The 13,222-nt window shown below is 27.3% G+C and overlaps 1 protein-coding gene across 3 annotated transcripts in view; it reads right to left on the bottom strand.

Moving 5' to 3' along the window:
* Positions 1–13,222, bottom strand: part of LOC129957426 (biogenesis of lysosome-related organelles complex 1 subunit 1-like) — a 35,500-nt gene that overhangs the window by 11,104 nt on the left and 11,174 nt on the right. The window contains exon 1 of one of the 3 annotated variants that reach the window (XM_056069736.1): positions 785–972. The exons of 1 other annotated variant lie outside the window; for it this stretch is intronic. The gene's annotated coding sequence lies outside the window, so the exon portion shown is untranslated. Of the gene's footprint in view, positions 1–784; positions 973–13,222 lie in introns of those variants that run through there. One more of the 3 variants, XM_056069738.1, reaches the window with a different exon arrangement.

Genomic DNA, 13,222 nt, shown 5'->3' with positions numbered 1-13,222 from the left:
AAGAATTTGGATGAATTAAAGAATGACTTAAAATAAAGTTAACAACATATAGATTTCTAGACAACTTAAATTTTGTTAATTTTTGTTACCATATTTCAGTAAGCTGACAATCCAAAACTTGATGATTAAAATATCAAATCACACTTACAAATACATTTGTCATATTCTACCTTAATCCTCATATATCAGCAATAATCAAAAATATAGTTGCCAAAAAACATTTGGAAAAATTCTGTCAAAAAACATAAGAACTTTTTAATTCCTTATTACATTGTTTAGCAGTTATTCCAAATGCAAGAAATATAAAAATATTACTTTATGTTTTTAAAATAAATTACACAGGATGAATTGCACACTGAAATGAATTAATTTTGTGTTGAAGGAACATGCAATTTCAATGTAAAATTATGGTAATATTTTCATTTTTTTTTTTAGTTTAATAGAATTCTAATGAATTATTGTAGGAAACTTTAATGAAAGATTGTTAGAAACTTTAATGCTATTATTTTAGATGATAGAAAAAGACATAAACCAGTGTATACGTGATTTCGTTCTTAATATTAAGACTTAAAAAAAAAGGAAACTTCAAAAATCACAGATCCAAAAACATTAAAAAAAAAATTCTTCAGAAGATAATGTGTTTATTAATTGGCTTTATGAAAGTTAAAAACTATAGCAAGAAAATTTCTAAAAATACTGCAATAAAAAATACAGTTTGATCTAATGTATTAAAATTTACTAACTATTAATAAAATAGCGGGGGGAAAAAGGGAGAGAAACGTACCGGAAATAACAAATGATGAAAAATAAGTAATTTTCAATAAATCATTAATTTCAATACATTGGGGGGAAAAAAAGAAATCCTTTATGTTTTTCTCAAAACCATCAAACCTCGTCACTCTCACTAATAATTACACAATATTTACGAGAAATATCGAATCTCGACAACAGTAGGCTGATACGAATCGGACATTACGGTTACGGCTAATCATTTTTTTTTTTTTTTTTTAAATAACAAACTGTTTTTTCAAAATAAATTTATCAATACTCTCTAAGATAAGTTGAAACAAAAAATTATCTTCGCGTCTTTTGATAATTTTGCAACTCCATCATAGCAACTTAGGCTAATAATATATCCTCTATTATCAAAGGGAGGCCCCGATCGTATTCACTAAACTGTGAGTTAATTTGAAAGTCGCTCAAATCACAGTTAATTCTTACTTGAGATTACCCATATTAGAAATAAATTATTAATTTTAAAAGCAATAATGAATTAAATGTAATAAAAAGAAAGAAAAATTAGAAATGATGAATCCGGTCTGAAGACTTTTTCAAGAATCATCCTCAGGTAGGGATTCAAACCAGGGATTATTGATTTCTATGAGGGTTCTGACTTTCATTCAAGTATTGACATCTCGTGACCTGAAAATCCCAAGAAATGAGGCTTTTGAAGATAAGAATTAATAAAAAATAAATCTAAGGCAAAAATTAAGCAATAATGATAAGCAAAATAATTATTTCCAAATTCAAATCTAAGCAAGATCACAGCAAAATTGAATCAAACCAAACTACAATAAAACAATAAAATCATGAAACAAAAAAAATTAATAATAAAAGCAATCTGAGGAGCATTCTTGGATTCTGAGAACGAATAAAAAAAATCTATTAAATAAGTATTCCGGCTTCCACCCCCACCCCGCACACTTCTTTTCTTAATTTCTCAACACTAAAAAATATTGTAATCAGACAAAAATTCGACCTCGAGGGCGTTTGTTCCTATTTTAGTGGCATCCATATAATGGAACGAGCTATTTTTCTATATTATGTTTTATATAATTGCTTGATACATATTGTAGTAATCCTCGGGCTCATGTAGCGATCTTAGGATTACGTAGAGATCGTTATACCTAATGCAACTTTCATGGCGATATACATTGGTTGAATTTTTTTGAACTGTTCCAATCTATAATATGTTTCTAATAGAAACGTGATTATGTTAAATTATCCTACAATTTCTCATCCATATACCAGATAACCTTTCAAACTTTCTTTTTATAATCCGCGTTTTCAAGAGATTGATTCAGTTTTGTTGAATTAAGTTCTACAATCAACAGTCATTTCAGAAATAAATAAAAAAAAAACTAAATAAACAAAGGAAAATATTGTTGGATATAAAACACTGAAACAGAATGTAGCATTGTCAACTATATTCCAAATTCATTCATTCACAATGTTTGACGTTATTTTAACACATGATACTTACCTGTAACAATACGAAGCAATTATTCTTTGAGGATCATTATTATTCCAAGTTTCAGTTTTCAACAGTACATTTGTATTATTTGAATAATGTCAAAAATCATTTATTTAGATTCATCTTCAGAAGTATCCTTCCATCACTATCTTGAAGAGTTGTGAAGACAACATTTTTTTCCGTTTTCTTTTTTAGCTTAACTAGTTTGCAAGAAAAACTTGTTGAAGCAAACCAAAGAATTTAAAATGTTGTTTCCGTTACATGTAAGCTATTTTCCTAGAATATCTCTTGTATTTGTTATACCATATATTATTACTTTCCATCTTAAACAATGCTTTCACATAATCCAATTAATGTTTTTTTTTTTTTTTTTTTTTTTTAGATCTTGTTGCCCAACCCCAATTGAAAATTTGCTTGCGTATCTTTTATCGTTTGCTGCAAACTTCCGTTCAAAACATTAGTGATAAGATCATCCATATATAAGTTTAAAAAAATAATCTGACAAGAATTAATGGAATATTTAAATTCTTTGGAATCAAATAACTTCTTTCAGTGACAAATATTAGATTTCCAAAGCGTATTTTCCATTATGAAGGATAGTTTCAAAGTATTTGTACCTGAAATATCTTGTTCAGCTGAAAGTTAAAGTTTTGATCAGAGTTTTGTCTCATTTGAAATGAATACATTGCACGATGTCAATTATATAAATTTTATTTCTCTTGCTCAAGATTTTATTTTGATTAACTTCGGTGGAGGAGATAGTAAAACTTGATGAATACGTTAGAATATTTTTTTTTCATGTTTACCAATTTTTATTAGAATTGAACGTACGTCAGATTTTTTGATACCATAATTTAATAGGTATCACTTTTATTCTCTATCAACCATTTAAACATGTGTTACTTTCTTGGAACATTTTTATTTCATTTCCAATTTAATATCGCAAAATCGTGTTGATGTATTTTGTGTCACCCTATTTCTCCTTTTAGAATTATTTACGTTTATTTAAATTGTATTTATTTAAAGGCAGAAAACTTTAACCCACGAAAGGGTTAAAAGCAGTGCAATAGGCATTTCCTAAGCAAACTTTTGAACTCAAAATAAATGATAATGGTGTATTTGTTTTTAGTTTTACAATAAAGCGCGACGTCCACATTTCAAATTTCTTTTAAAATTTATTTCTTTATTTGAAGTCCAGTTTCTGGGTGTTTTGAGCAAAGGCAGCGGAGAAAAAAACGGCAAGTTTCGTTATTGATTTAATTCAATCTATAACCATTCCATTTATCATCCCCCTAACATTTGAAAACTTGATTTATTTTCTCACACTTTTACTTATTTAACTAGTTTTCTAGCAGTTTGGTATCAAAAAAATTAATGTATATTATGCCACAAAAAATTAGTAACTGGGGAAGAAACGAAATGTTTCCAGAGGAAAAGATAATCCATTTATTTATCCAACGTTTTTTCTTGCATATAATCTATAATCAAAATTCTATCCATAAAATCCATCTATATTCTATACCTTAATAAATATTTCAACAGAAAATGTAACCAGTAAAAATAATAGCATGTATTCTAACAATTTATCTAAAATTTTCTTAATATACGTTCTATGAAAATAAATGATTTGGCTGCAAATGATGGTTATTGCTTAAAATCATTTTGTGACATTTGAAAAACTATCTAAAGAATCAAGGTAAGTTTAATGCTTGTTTTATCATCATTTTATCAATTTGGAGAAACCACAATCTATCTGAATAACTCACGTGGCAAGATTGCGCTATTAAGCTTTTAATAAATTCGGACGAAACCTGAAAGTTTAGCATCCCTGTAGGCGTATTCTAATTACTGCTCTATAAGAAATTCAACGCAATAGCATTTTTTTTTATTTAGTAAATAAAATAAAAATATACAAAATAAAATAAAAATATTTTTTTTTTGTTATTTATAAATAATTCAATTCATAATTCAGAGTTTTGAAAAAGTATAAAATAGTCAGATTGATATGTATTCATACCCCTAGAAGATTTAAAAAATAAAACATTTTTATATAAATTAATGAAATCACTAAAATCAAGTAATAGGAATATTACTCTTGGATCAATGACAGTCTACCACAAAATGTAAATCACGTGGTATTAATGCATTCTATCTTATAAAGTAATTCATGCAAAATTAAAAAGGAATAGACCTATTTGATTATAAAAAATATAAACAATAAAAAATATGAATACAAGAAGTACCATTCCATATGATGAAAATTATAGTAATAATGATTTACCTTTAAAATATCACAATTTTTTCATATCACAAACGAAAATTATATAATTTCTGTGCAAAATTGTGATACAGTTTGTAAATTGGTTTATTCGAAAATTTCTTCCACCCAAATTAATATTTCAGAATGTACCCGATTTCAAAAAGAGAATTCCTAAAAATTGACGGCGCAAGTTTCCATCTATTTTACAGCGAATATTATTTAAAATTCCGGGTATCAAGAAGGAGGCGCTGCAATCGCTCAGTAATCCAAGAGATTGCCAGACTCCTATTTCATCTCTGTTATTTCATTTTTCATCTGCGCGTCATTCGTCGTAGTTCAATTCTCGTTCTAGCCCTTCCTTTCATATGAGCTTTTGTTTCAAAAGCTTTAACGATACTTACGTATCAAATATTTTGAATGCAAGCATAGGAAAGATGATATATTTTTTATAATACAATTTTAATAAATAAAAGTGTTGCGTAAAGAAATGCCGAAAGGAAGGAGTAATTTTTAATTGATAACCAGATTAAGAACTTCTCTTTCGTTATTTTGGGTGATCTCGTATAGAGGATCTCAATATATAAGATTGAACGCAATAATTAATTTTTATACATTTTGATTAAACAAAATATGGGTGAAATGGAAAAAGAATTCGTTTGATCGGACATGATAAATTCAGGTAGCAGCCAGAACATGAAATTTAAAGATCATACGTATTAATTTTTTTTTCGGAATATAGATGTTTGCTATACGTTTTGCACTAATATTTCTTATTAAAATGTATTTTTTTCGATAAAATATAATAATAATAGAGTAAAAATTTTAAAACATCATGACATCTAAATTTCTGCATGAATCAGTGAGAATTCCATGTTTAGCATACAAAAATTTCGGTTTATTCTTGTGAATAATTTTTTTCGTAACATTGCTTCTAATATATTGCATTTATGGTCATTCTCAAATTTTAAGTTTTTATTTGGCAGTCATAAACTACTGACCATGACTTTCTTCTATCAAATACTCTTTTCACCCTTGTTGTCATGTGAAAAGGTGTAAAGAATCATGCTATTTATTAATTTGCTGAATAGTGTCTGGCTGTCTTGCAAGTTTTAATGTGCGGCAAAAAATTAGTCATTTACAAGATATAAAAAATTACTGACAAATGGGAATTTCTTCTGGCTTTCTTAATAATTCCTTTTTACAGCTATAATCATTTCTGATAGAAATTGTTTCTTTTTATACTTGATGCATAACAAAGATTATATTTTTCGAAAAGACAAGGGCCATTTTTTAATTTAATATTATTCTGCGTGTATTTGTATGTCCAGAACCAATCTTAAATTTCATAAAATTAATCTGTTGTAATTGCAACTATTTTAATGTTGTGTATAAACATAAGCGCAATGAACTTGAGCATCCCAATTCTACTAAATGTCACATTTAGTATAACTTTTTCGCTCGAAAACATATTTTGCAGTTATTTCCTATCATTATAAAAACGAACAATTTCAAAAAAAAAAAAATCTTTTTTCCCAGATGGCGCTGATGAGTGTCCCTTTACATCTGATATTTCAGCAACAAATTTTAGATTTTCAAATGCATTATTTTCAATTATGAAGAATAGTTGCAAAGTATTTTTGCTTGAAATATCTTGTTGACTTCAACGATAAAATTTGAATTAGTGTTTGGTAGCGAGTTAACACCATTTTTTAAGTGAATACACTGTATATTGCCATTTATATAGATTTATTTTTCTCATGCTTGCAAATCACTTCTTTTTGTTTAATTTCGGCGTTTATTTCTTAGAATTGAGTGTACTTCAGTTTTTTGATATCATTACTTAATGTACATCACTTATACCCCATGTTCTCTTTGCACATAATTTGTTTGAAAATTTTAATTTCACTTCCTATTTAAACAGCTCAAAATTAGATTGATGTGCCTTATGTGGCAACCGATTTCTCCGATTCTACATTTATTTATCTATAGAAAATTTTATGATATAAAAGTGGAGTAGTTATTGGACAGATCATATACAAGTAATGGAAGATTTATGTATCCTTAAGTCAACATCAATACCATTGAATATCTGTGAGCCACACTCGAAACAGTTGTTCAAAAACCCAAAATTAAAAACAAAACCCATTTAAAACAAGTGGTGCAAGAAGAATGGGGTAAAATATCTTCAAATACCACCAAAAATTTGTCAATCGGTACCATGACGTTTAGAGGCCATTATAAGACCCAAAAGACATGCAACTTAATAGTGACACTTTGTTTCTATGCGTGATATTGCAAAAATTTCCTTGGTGTATTCTCAATTTTTTGAGGCAAAATTCTACGTATGTTTATTTAAAATGCTTCTAAAACTTTTCAGTTTAGAAGTTTTTCGTCGATTTTTCTTTATTTTTACTCTAAATTAAACCATTTGTTATGTGTAAAAATAAAAACATGCTTGCACTTCTCGGTAATGTGTTATTTATATTGAAAGTCGGATTTATCAAGTAAAAATATGGTGTACTCTCAATTTTTTGAGCCACTGTATATATAATAGCATGACAACCTAAAATTTTCTTTAAAAGTTTCACAATTCCACGTTCTATGAAAACAAATGATTCGGTTGCAGATCATGGTTTTTACATAAAATTATTTGTAAAGTTGAAAAGCTATATAAAGGATCAACGTAAGTTTACAGCATTTTGTACTCTCATTTCATCAATCAGGAGAATTTATCTGAGTCACTTATGTGCCAAGAGGGTGCTTTTAAATTTTTAACAAATTCGGACGAAAGCTTGAAGTTTCAGCATCACTATGTATAAATAAATGCTCTATAAAAAATGCAACAATTCACCGCAATGGCAATTTTTTTTCGTATTAAGTATTTTTTAAGGATAAAATCAAAAACCATATATTTTTGTAATTTATAAATAATTCAATACATAAATGAAGGATTTGAAAAAGTATCAAATAGTAGATTGATATGTATTCATAACCCAACAAGATTTTCAAAAGGAAACATTTTTATATAAATTAATGAAAAAATTAAACACAATTTATACGAATATTTATCTTAGATCAGTGCTATTCTTCTTTCAGTATACAAAATGTAAATCACCTGGTAATGATGTATTCAATCTTATAAATTAATTCATTGAAACAAAATCGATGTATTTGATTATAAAAAGTAGTAAACAACGAAAAATATCAATGCTAGAAGAACTATTCCATATGAGTTAGTTATATTTAAAAAATAGTTATAAAAATGTCATAGTTATAAAGTTAAGTTAAATAATAAGTCATAGTTAAATAGTTATAAAGTTAATCATAGTTATAAAAATGCCATAATTTTTTCATATCACAAATGAAAATTATTTAGTTTCTATTAAAAAAGTGAGTCGCACTTTGTAAAGTAGCTTAATCAAAATTATGTTTCGTCCAAATTTAATATATTTAAGAATATTTAAGCGTGCACCTGATTTCAATGGGAGAAATCTTCAAATGGAGAAATGAATATTGTTCGCGTAGATTTCCCATAGTTTCATATAGGAATTGAATTTTACTGAATATTTCAACTTCTAAGTCAGAGGCGCTGCGATCGTTTAAAAATTCCAGTGAGTGCCGGACTCCGTTTTCACATTTGTTACATTAACTGTTATCTCACTGGTGTAGGCCTGTAATTTCGTTCTCCTCCCCCTCAGGACTAATATTATTAAATTTTTCCTAGAAGATTAATTTATATTTCATATTATCTGTCTTGATTAGCATTACGGCTTAGTCACAGAATTTGAGTCCAACTTGTCCTGATAAAAGAAGTAAAATTAGAGAATTTCTATAATACCTTAATGAATATTTGCCCAGAAAATATATTCCTTACATATACCACGACATCCTAAGAATTTCTTTAAAATTATCACAATTCCACATTCTATGAAAATAAATGTTTCGGTTGCAAATGATGGTTTTTCCTTCAAAGTATTTGTGACAGTTGAAAAACTATCTAAAGAATCAAAGTAAGTTTATTTGCTTTTAACAAATTCGAACGGAAGCGTGAGGTTTTAGCATCACTGTAAGTGTGTGAATTAATGCTTTATAAGAAATTCAACAATAAATCAACACAATGGCAATTTTTAGCATAAAATAAAAACAATATATTTTTGTTATTTATAAATAATTCAGACTTTTGGAAAAGCATAAACTAGTTCGATTAATGTGTATTCATACCCTAAGAAAAGAAAATACTTTTATACAAATTAATGAAATAACTAAAAACAATTAATAGGAATATTAATTTGGATTAGTTACAGTCTTCATTTCAGTAAACAAAATGTAAATCCCGTCGCATTTATGCATTTGATCTTATAAAGTAATTCATGCAAGATTAAAAAGGAGTCGACGTATTTGATTATAAAGAAAATATATAAACAACGGAAAATATCAATGCTAGAAGTGCCATTACATATGATAAAAATTATGAGTAATAACGATTGACTAAATATAATGTCACAATTTTTTCGTGCACAAATGAAAATTATTTATTATCTTTTCAAAAATGAGACACACTTTCTAAATTAGATTATTAGAAAATTTCTTTCAGCAAAATTAATACTAATTTCAACAAGACAACATTGTTCGGCGCAAGTCTCCGCTAGAGAGAGTCGCTGCGATTACTTAGAAATTCCTCTGAAAGCCCGATCCGTCTTGTTGCACCAGCGTTTATATCACTGGCATGGCATCATTTTCGTTCTTCCGCTCGTGAAAATTCTTTACATTTTCTTTAAATTAGCTTTTGTTTCAAAAGCTTTCTTGATATTAGAAGTCTGCTAATTTTGGCGACTACATAACTTATGGTATTGAATTTATAACTATAAATTATTTAAACATAGTGGTAAATAATGAAATGTGGAATTGGAGTAGTTATTTTCATTTAGTGATCATCTACATGCAGCACTTCGCGTTAGTTATTTTCATATAGATGAGATTTTAACATATGAGATCGAACCTCATTACTTTTTAAACAAGTTGATTAAACGAAATATGGGCTAAACGAAAAAAAAAAAAAAGTCTGATATGACATGATAAATACAGGCAGTAGAAAGCGCATTAATTTTAGAGGGCATACGTATTACTTTTTTTTTAAGGGGGGGTATTGGAATTTGCTATACGCTTTGCACAAATATCTATTATTAAAATGTGTCTTTTCACATGTTATAAAATATTACAAAAGAAGAGTTTAAAAATTTTAAAACATCATAACATCTCAGTTTGTGCATGAATCAGCGAAAATTCGAAGTTCAGTATACAAAATTTCAGCTTATTCTTATGAATAATTATTTTGTTACATTGCTTCTAATATCATTTTTTGGTCATCATTTATGGTCATTCACAACTTTTAAATTTTTATTTGACATTAAAAACTCCTGACCATGAACTTCTATCAAATACCATTTTGAACCTTGTGATGTGAAAAATTGTAAATTATTATGCTAATTTTAAATTTGCCGAATAGTATCTGGCTTTGTATCAAGATAGAATTTTTTACTCGCCAGCATATAATATGTCACTTACAAGATATAAGAAATTACTGAGAAATGGGAATTTCTTCTGGTTTTCTTAATAAATACTTTTTAGAGCTCTAACCAACTTTTACAAATTTTCTGATGGAAATTATTTCTGTTTATAATTGAAGCATACAAAGGTCGTACTTTTGAAATGACAAGATCCAATTTTTAATTTAATATTTATTATTCCATGTTCTTTGTATATCGAAAATTTCTACCCAGTGTTCGGTTTCATAAAATTAATCTGCTGTAACTGGAACTATTTTAATATTGGCTATAATAGTAAACGGAATTAACTTGTGGCATCAAAACATTACTATATCTCAAAATTTGTATAATTTTTTAGATAGAAAATATATTTTGCAATTATTTCCTGTCCTTAAGTAAACAAACAATTTCAAAGAAAATCAATGATTAATAAATATTAATTGATGATTAAATAGTTAATTTATTATTTATTAAATATATTTAAAGGATTTATTTAGAATTCTTCAATAGTTCCTTTATTAAATATTTCTTAAAGGACTGCCTGTTGATTCAAAATCGATCAATTGATGAAACTGAAAACGAAAAATTTAAAGTAGAAAGAATTTCGAAATGAAAATTGCAAAGAAAAACCAGAACGTCCAATATTTCTTCTTGATAGCAAGAACATAGAAAATTTCAAAAACAACTATAATTTAAAGAATTTTTTATCTGTCAGTTTTAAAATTGAACCAATTAAATTAACAAATCAATCATAACGTAAAAGATTAATAGCAACATTTGCTTCTACTTAAAAGACCACATTACAGGCTTTTGAAGCAGAGATATTTGTTCACAACAGAATAAAGGAATTAAAGCAATTAACTAATGCAGGCATATGTTACATATTTCTTTTTCTCCAGATAGCGCTGTTGAGCGTTGCTTTATATTTTAAAGTCTTACTGGTGGGGCAGGCAACGGATGGAGAGGAATGGAAGGCGCTGGAGTAAACTATCCAAAAACGAATTTACTTTTAAATTATACATAATTTCATGTAACGTAATAAATAATTGGGTGGATCCTAGCACAGCATACCTCTTGCCGTCTGTTTGAATTCTCAACAAACGAGTAGCGATAACGTAGCCAATGTGGCAACATAGACGAATTTTTTAAATTTTATTTTTATTTTTTTATGTTATTTTATTTTTTTATTATACTTATTTTATTTATTTGTTTTATTTTTATTATTATTTATTTATTTTATTATATTTATTTTTTTATTATATTTATTTTTTTTATTATATTTTATATTATATTATTATTTTATTATTTATTATAAATTATTATTATTATATTATAATATATATATTATATTATATTTATTTTTTTATTATATTTTATATTATATTATTATTTTATTATTATTTTATTATTTATTATAAATTATTATTATTATATTATAATATATATATATTATTATATTATATTTATTTTTTATTATATTTATTTTATTTTATTTATTATTATTTCTGGCCTTCAAGTATTGTTTTTTAGTTGAAAAATAATAATAATAACAAATATTCAATTAGTAGTCAACTTGGTGAGATTTCAAATAAGTCACCAAAAAAGTGGGCCCATATAGGATTTTACCAACAATTTGAGAGGCAAATTAGAACTCAATAACTATTAGACCACATATGCAACAGTATGTACCGGAGATCATGAATCCTGCCGATTTGCCCTGTAAAGAATTGTAATAACGAGCGCCGTCTATTGGAATTACTAAGGAGTTCAACTTCCTATTTTAATTTGGATAAAGAAAGGGAAAAACAGCGTGAAACGACGGAGTAAATATTCTAAAATTTAAAGCAATTGAATTATAGTATTTAATATTTCTAAACTGGCGTTTCTGCTGTGTGCTACAGTAATAAATTAATAATTTTCTCTTTTCATTAAAAATAGTTGAATTGCTTGCTGAATAGCGTTACTCGTTCGTTAGAGTCAAAATAAAACGGTGTCAAATTCTGGGATTGCTTTGAATTGCTTAATGGTCATTTTGATTGCTTAGGGGAAAGTCAATAGCTAAAAAAAATTATAATCTAAAAGAAATGTTTTCAGATTTTTGATCTAGGGCAAAAACCTAAGGAAAGAAATTAAATCCATCGAGTACAAAAAGCTATTCAATATCAACACGTATTTTATATGGATCTTTATGTTATCAAATGGGTAAGTACCAAAAATTAAAATTGCGGCAAAAACACAAAATTATATTATGTGCTTCATGATTATTGTTTTAGAAAATTTTCTGTGAAAGAAATTTTTCGCCTGCTTAATTGGAACGAAATTAAGCATGTAAAGTAAAACTTGGAAGCATTTTTGTTATTCTCATTTGAATAAAAATTTTAGTCACAAATTTTAGTCATAATTAGTCAGAAAGTCGTCCATGTCGAGAGTAATACCACTGGGGATACTGGATCAGGATCGGTCGTTCTCTGATTCAGGTCTAATTTACGATCTGTGAATGAAATGCTTGAATGAAGTCCACTCTGTAAAAAGGGTTGTGACGTGTGTGTAACTAGGTCATGCTCTTGGCCCTAGATCGCGCTACTGAAAAGCAAGAGACGGACCCTTGGCTTAAAATCACTGACTTCTAAAGTCAGCGGGCTTGTCTATGGCAAGTGCCATTAGAAACAAAAACAAACACTTATAATTTGGTTGTATGTCAGTATATAGAGGGTGTTGTGTTGCCGAATTCAACCGACAAATTTAGAGAAGTGACAATAGACATCAAGAGGATAAAAAATCAGCATACAACAAAGGGTCTCAAACATAGTTCAACTCTATGGTCCCAAACGATTCTTAGTAGATGAAAATCGTAAAAATATAGTGTCCGAGAATTGTGTGAAACTGCGAAAAACTATTTAAAAACTAACAAATGATGTTTCAACTACTAATTCTTTTTTAAGAGAAATCAAATTCTTAATTTTTTTTATTTTTCGCTTTGGCAATATGACGATTTGATGACCCAGATGATCGTAAATTACTGAAAATAAAAAAGTTGTTTGGAACCCTTATCTGCAAAAATATTAAAACTTAAAGAAAAAGAAAAAAAACCCATGAAAATGTAAGGTATTTTACACATTTTGAATATAACATAAAAAATGTAGTGGGAAAACAAAAGAATTG

This window comes from Argiope bruennichi, chromosome 11, assembly GCF_947563725.1.
Source record: "Argiope bruennichi chromosome 11, qqArgBrue1.1, whole genome shotgun sequence".
NCBI classification, from domain to species: Eukaryota; Metazoa; Arthropoda; class Arachnida; order Araneae; family Araneidae; genus Argiope; species Argiope bruennichi.
The sequence above is the reverse complement of the archived record's forward strand: the minus strand, read 5'-3'. Positions and strand labels throughout refer to the sequence as shown.